General features: G+C 49.6%; 1 long non-coding RNA gene across 1 annotated transcript in view; it reads right to left on the bottom strand.

Moving 5' to 3' along the window:
• LOC107123896 overlaps positions 1-6616 on the bottom strand; it is a 44481-nt gene extending 37865 nt beyond the window's left edge. Inside the window, exon 1 of the long non-coding RNA XR_001482960.1 lies at positions 6554-6616. This is a non-coding gene — a long non-coding RNA (uncharacterized LOC107123896). The remainder of the gene's footprint in view (positions 1-6553) is intronic.
• Positions 6617-7442: the final 826 nt, after the last annotated feature.

Raw genomic sequence — 7442 nt, 5'->3', positions numbered from 1 at the left:
CATCGGGAGGTCCACCACTGGGGCCAGGACACTAGAAGCCACTCCCACTGTTGCCCCCATCCCAAGCACCAAGAAGACAGAGCATCCCTTGCCCCAGCCTGAGAGTCCCTATCTATATGCCTTGTGGCTAAGAGCCACTGATGGACCTCTGCTCCATATGCTTATCCAATTCCCTCTTGAAGCCGTCCATGCTTGTAGCCGCCACCACCTCCTGTGGGAGTGAATTCCACGTGTTAATCACTCTTCGGGTGAAGAAGTACTTCCTTTTATCTAATAATAAATGATTAAAACCAGAATTTCTCCCTACGTATGTCACATGAAACCACAGTTAAGTCTAACTGTGGTTAATACACCAACTTCAAACAATGTCTTCTTGCCGCGAGACATTCTAACTTGCGCATTCTAACTTGGCCGGCATTCTGACAGTTGCACAACCCCCCACGTCATTTAATGAAGCCCTGGTTCCTTGTGAACTCAGTGACTGAGTCTCTCCCTTAAAGGACACGTGATGTGGCCTGAAGGCCGGGTCACCAAGAACCTGCTCTTGCTTGGCAGTGAATCCCCTGGGGTGGGGTTCTCTCTTCACACTGGGTAACGGAGCTGCCCCTCAGGATGTTTGGCCTCCCCCTCCTCTCCCTCTGAGGTCATTCGTGGAATTCCACATGGTCTGCGACAAACAGGGCATCATCGGAGGGCCTGAGGACACTTCCCTGAGCGTGAGTGGCACGGGGCTGCTCCTCAGTGGACTAGTGTAGGATTGTTTCCCTTCAACTCATTTGGCGCTTCAGTGCAAAGTACAGCTGATGAGGGAGGTTTTTGGGTTTTTTAAAGCAGGTACAACAGTCACACAAAGGACCACCATGAGTCGGGTGACTGCATCAAAGACAATGGCGGTCTTGGGGGGCAAGGGCACCCCCCACCCTCGTGTGACACAAGCCGGCAGTGAGACTCACGGACTGAGGGGGAGATGTCGGTGGGCGGGGGGCTCCGTCACAGACAGGGCCGACAGCATAAGGCCTCTCTTCCATGTGTTCATTTCAAAAAGGGGAAAGACACCAGACTTTCAGGAGGTGCCTGTTGGCGCAATAATTCCCGCCTTCCGTCTGATGTGCCATGTGTCTTACATCTTGTCTCTGAACAGTCATACAAAAATAAAGACGTCAAAATGTGATCTGCCAAGCAAAATACAATTCTCTCTCGTAAATGGTGCTGCCACTTAAATACGGGGAAAGACAGCAACACCAGGCAACCTTCCAACTCCAGAGAGTGTGTGCTGTCAAACATGACAATGTACACCCCGAGTCAACGATGGCAGAGTTCCCAGCACTGGATCATGGCCTTTGTTATGGCTGCCACGGAGGCCTCTGCACTCGGTCACACTTCGCAGGGGACCAAACTCCACAGGATGTCTGGCAGTGGGCAGCCTGCCCCCAATTATGCCTTTTTTGGGGGGTGAGGTGTTCTTGACCCGGTCCCCCTGTGCCATTCTTTGTTTAAAAGCACAACCCTTGCTGTTCTTGTGTGACAAAAAGGATCCCAGGCAAAGCAGGGATGGCTCTCTCTCTGCTCCGATCAGACATCAGCCAATCGACTTATTACTCAAATCTGTTTCTTTTGTTCCCTCCCCCTGCCACTAAAAAAGGACTGTGGTGCTTTTTAAAAATCTTACAAGCCATGCAAGCACATGCAAGTCTTTAGATCCTCCCACATCTATGTTTTACTACCCAAGTCGAGTTGACTTCTCACTGGGTGGGACGTGAGGCCACGGCCATAAGAACGCAAAGCCCTTTCGTGTCTTGGTGGTCCCACCCAGGAAGTCTGGGGCTGCAACGCAGGGGCAGAGGCCGTGGATCAAACCACCTCTGAGGACGCCGTTGGCCTGGAAAACCCCACAAGGGTCACTGTGGGTCAGCTGTGACTCGAAGGCACTCGTCTCCACACACACCCAGAGGACGCACGGCGGGTTGGCATTCCCCTCTGCTTATTTGTGCATGTATTGCTTTGCAAATTACGCACCCACTTGAAGAAGTTTGTGCAATTTTACAGCAATCACTGAGAATTGTATCGAGAATGTTACTTGTTTCATTGAGAGCACACCGGGCTACGGGACTTCTGTGCCTTAGGCGACAAAGCCCTGGCCTTGGGATGCCCACTCTGCTGGACCCCGAAATCAGGGGAGGCCTCGGCCTCCGTCTGCCCTCCTGGTCGTTGGCCCTCCAAGGCAGCTGACTTGCCACTGACTGGAACAGGATGCTGGACTGGATGGACCACGGGGTTTTTTTTCACTCAGCAGGGCATCTCCCAGGTGCTTATATGAGTGACTAAATGGTGGAATTCACTGCCAGTGAATGCAGTGAGGCTCAGGTCACTAGCACAGAATGGCTTTGGAAGGCGACTAAATCCTCGAAGGGCTCCGAATGCAGGGCAAAATACCAATGCAAAAAAGGCCAAAGTCACAGAGGAGAGGACTATCAGTGCCTACCACCCATGCTGGCTATAGAGACCCTCCGTGCCCGATGGCCGTGAACCTCTGCACATCGTCACTAGAAGGACACATCCGGGAAGGCCTTGGTCTCTGTGCCCTGTTGGCTGGCTATCCAAAACAACTGCATGAAGCCAGATGCTAGAGAAGATGGACCACCCGCCTGATCCAGCAGGGCTACTCTCAAGTTCATATACGAAAAATCTCATTCAACGTTCCAAGGAAGAGTGGGAGTCATGGGAGTGAAAGCATTCAATTCATAAGGCAGACAAGGATGATAAGCTGGAAAAGTTAATACACCCGGCCAGGTGATTATGAAGGGGAAGGTTGTTGCTAGCTTCGGGGAACGTCACAGTGTCCGTGCCTGGGAACCTCTGGGTGCAAAATGTGTTCTCTGCTCCTAAAAGGGTTCCTCACGGAGCTGACTTAGAGTCTCTGTGGGAATGGCAAGCAGGACATCACTTGGAAAATATTCACAGGGGAGCTGCTGCTAAATCATGGTTACTATACAACGTACCACGGGCACAGTCATCAGACAAAGGCTTTCGAAATCCCCAAATGCAGCAGTTGACTATTAGGCATGCCATGCTTGTTAGCATGCAAATTAACTTGCAATACATGAAAAAAGGGGCTACTGCCTTAATTTCATGCAACAGGAGTGTCACAATAAAGGTAAAGGTTCCCTTGCTCGAAAGCCAGTCGAATCTGAATCTAGGGTTGCGGTGCTCATCTCCGTTTCCAAGCCGAAGAGCCAGCGCTGTCCGAAGATGTTTCCGTGGTCATGTGGCCGGCATGACTAAACAACAAGGCGCACGGAACACAGTTACCTTCCAACTGAAGTGGTACCTATTTATCTACTTGCAATTTCTTGCTTTCGAACTGCTAGGTTGGCAGGAGCTGGAACTAGAGACGGGAGCTCACCCCGTCATGCGGCAACTCGGGTCTTGAACTCCTGAACTACTGACCTTCCACAGCCTGCAGTTCAGCGTCTTGACCACTTGAGCCACCGCAGCTCCAGTGTCACGATAAAACAGCACCCAAATGATGTCACCTTTGGATCCTATCAGGCTTGGTAGATCTCGCTTTCTTTTGCCAGGAACAGATTGTCTTTGGGCAGTCCGAAAATGCAAAACATCATTTTTACACTTTTTTTAAAAAAAAATTACAAGGCCATGAACTGATGTGTGAATTCTCTCTTCCTAGTAAGTTCTAGTAACTAGGTTTCCTAGCAATCTTCCTAGTAAGCTAACGATCTGGCAGTACATAGAGGCAACCACATTGTCTGCAGCATTTTAACTCACCTTTCCCCTCACGGGCTCAAAGCCCTGTGACTGCTTCATGCCCGTTTCCTTGCTTCTGCTATATTATTACTTTTTCTTTGCCTCTTTTCTACGGACGTGTTGATTGCACTTCTGTGGCTGAGTCTAGATGAGGAGCAAAACTGGGGGTCTAACTAAACCGACTGTAGGGTGGTTTTTAAATACATAAGAAAGTGTGAGGAGTCCTGCTGGATCCGACCAGCGAGGGTCCATATAGCCCAGCATCCTGTTTTGCTCAGTCAGTTGCCATGGAGGGCCAGAAGACGAAGCACAGGAGGATTCTCCTCTGATTAATACAGCAGGACACTCTGATAGATCGACAGACAGACAGACAGACAGACAGACAGACAGACACAGACACAGACAGAGTTCGTTAGGAGCAGAAAAGAGCGAGTCCGGCAGCCTCGTAAAGACTAACAACATTTGAGGCAGGTGAGGAGCTATCATAGGGTTGCCACCTCCCCGACGGGGGTGGGGTCTCCTCCAATTTTGGGGGCCCCAATCCGCCGCTGGCCAGCTGGGTGGCCAAGGAGCCCCGCCCCCAAATGGCCCCGTCCCGCCCGACATATCCAACAGGATGACATCACCCGGCGGTGACATCATCGCGCTGGGCACACCACGCAGGGACGCCCTAGCATTTGGGCAAAAACTCTATGGCGGCCATAGAGGGGTTCCCCCCCAAAAATGCTAGAGCATCCCGCCTGATGTGCCCTGCAAGAAGACTCCCGGAAGAAGACTGGACTCTCCCCACCAGCAGCTAAGTGAGATTTGGCAACCGTGAGCTTCCGCGAGTCTCCGCTCCTTTCTTCAGATACGAGCCGTGACTCAGGAAAGCTCCTCCTCTGTCCTCCCCTGCCCACAGATTGTGTCAGTCTTTAAAAGGCTCCTGGACTCTGGCTCTTTTCTCCTGCTACAGACGGACTAACACATCCGCCCTTCTTGATCTGTCTGAAGAAGTGAGCTGTGACTCAGGAAAGCTCCTCCCCTGCCACAAAGTGTGTTAGTCTTGAAGGTGCTCCTAGACTCTTGCTCTTTTCTCCTGCTACAGACAGACTGACATGGCCGCCCATCTTGATCTGTCTGAAGAAGTGAGCTCCTACCACAGATTGTGTTAGTCTTTCAGGTGTTTTCGCCTGCTGCAGACAGACTAACAGGGACACCCATCTTGATCTATCTGAAGAAGTGAGGGGATGGACTCACAAAAGCTCCTCCCCTGCCACGAATTGTGTTAGTCTTTCAGGTGCTCCTGGACTCCTGCTCTTTTCTCCTGCTACAGACAGACTAACACGGCTGCCCATCTTGATCTATCTGAAGAAGTGAGCTCCTCCCCTGCCACAAATCGTGTTATAGTCTTTCAGGTGCTCCTGGACCCTTGCTCTTTTCTCCTGCTGCAGACAGACTAACACGGCCACCCATCTTGACCTATCTGAAGAAGTGGGCAGGGACTCACAAAAGCTCCTCCCCTGCCACGAATTGTGTTAGTCTTTCAGGTGCTCCTGGAATCCTGCTCTTTTCTCCTGCTACAGACAGACTGACAGGGCCGCCCATCTAGATCTATCTCCATGACTTTGTTAGGGAAGACCAAACCAGGATCTGGACCCACAGATCAAGGGTTTATCAACTGCAGTTAGTCTGAACTCTGGTCGCAAGTGACATACGATCCAGGACCTTCTGGCCTGTAATAACAATAATTATCATATGGCAGTGTGTGTAGTATAGCCGGGAGATCCTAAGATTGTCTGTCAGCCAGAAGTTCTAGCTCTTTTCGCTTTATGCACCACTAGGTGGTGAGCTAGACTTTTTTTTTTAAGGCAAGAGACATTCCAGGGGTGGTTTCCCATTACTTGCCTCTGCATCTTGGCCCTGGTATTCCTTGGAGGTCGCCCTTCCAAAGACTAGCCAGGGCCGACCCTGCTTAGCTTCCGAGATCTGGTGGGATTCGGCTGGCCTGGGCTCTCCGGGCAGGGCTCCTCCTGGCCTGTTCCCCAGGGGGCCACCTGCCCTGAAGTGCAGACAAGGATACCGGCTGGGTATTCGCATGGGTGGGGGGCGGGGGTGAAAATAAAAAAACTAGTACTTCTTGGGGGCAGATTGTGATCTGTCTGGGCCCCCACAATGCTTCTAAACGCATGCTTGCTGGTTTGTTGCGTGCCTTGCTGGCAAATCTGTGAAAAAAGGATTCCTAAAGATAAATGGACACGGGGGGGGGGAATGCTACTCCCCCTTGCTTCTCACCATTCTTGGTGACTGCTGGAAGTGGGAAGAGAATCATTATGACAGTCCCCCGTTCCCCCAGCTGACATTTCTCACTAACGGAAACACCTGCAATTATCTGCTTATGAATACATGCGAGCTCATCCAGAAAGTATCTCTCAGCAGCTGACATGACACAGTATAAAATTCATATTTCTCAGCTCAGCGCCACATGCACTCCATCAGCCCTCTGTAATTATTACGATTGTGCTTTATTTATATAGTCCATTTATTTGAAGGCGGGATAAATGGACGGAGAGACATCGGCAGGCAATGGGACCCCCCCCCCCAAAAAAACAGCACAAGCTTCTTAATCGAATGGTAAAGGAACGGTTGGTGGTTATGCTTGTTAAACATGTAGAATCAGGGATTAAATCATGCAAAAGGGGTCGGGAGGATTGGATGGAGCGATGGCGATTTATGTTAGGAATCCTACCAATAATGGGCAAAATGAGAACTGTTAGTTTTACTAGAGAAGAAAGGCAAACGTTTCACTCACTTTCACTATACTCCATTTCTACTTCTGTTTTTCCTCCTCTACTTCTGGTTCTTCTATGCTCTTTAAAACAAAACCAAGGATTGTTTCAATTTTAGATGAACAGCAATTTACTCTAAACTAGAACGACACATTACAACATCACAGCCAGTAAAATATCTTTTTGAACCATTGTGCTTTTAGCAAACGAAACAAAGCTCTTTGAAGGCATCTAAAATGTCACCTGTTCAATATTTTTTCTGGGTGGCATACGTATCAGGCAGCCCACTCTGTCCGTCCTGATTTTGGGTTTTCCCAAAGTTACAAACCTACATTTGAGAGGAGAAAATAAAAAAAGCCCTCTAGGATAACGGCAGTCTTCATAGCAGAAGAGGCGTCCACCCTACTGGTGGCAAAGTGGTATAAACCCCGTGGGGTGTTGTGCACCTGAAACCAAGGACTGTTGCTACTAAAACAGGCCTCCTAAGGGGGAACAAAGCTCGTCTGGAAATCTGGATGAGTTAAACAGGGAATGTGAAGCTACTGCAAAACCAGGAAAGAGATTTTAACAACCAGCTCTGACTACTTAGACATGGTAAAAATCGCAGAGGATATCAGAACGGAAGTAAATTGGCCGGACCTCGTAAATACGAATCAAAGTACAAATGCATTATCCCCATGCAGATGCATCGAGATCACGACCAACCCCATTTTGGGTTATTTTTATCAGAAACCCACCTGTTTTTTACATTCGGGTTTTTATTTAAACCTGGGGGGCGCCCCCTGGGATTCCAGAAAAGTACAACAGAACAGAAACCTTTATTGGCATAACACAAGTAAACCAGGCAAGGAAAAGTTTAAAGGATAATACAAGACCAGCATCAACCAGTAATCCCAGTATTCCTAAATACAA

Source organism: Gekko japonicus, unplaced genomic scaffold (genome assembly GCF_001447785.1).
Source record: "Gekko japonicus isolate JY-2015 unplaced genomic scaffold, Gekko_japonicus_V1.1 scaffold1258, whole genome shotgun sequence".
Classification (NCBI taxonomy): Eukaryota; Metazoa; Chordata; class Lepidosauria; order Squamata; family Gekkonidae; genus Gekko; species Gekko japonicus.
Note: the sequence above shows the minus strand (reverse complement) of the source record. Positions and strands in the feature narration are given on the sequence as shown.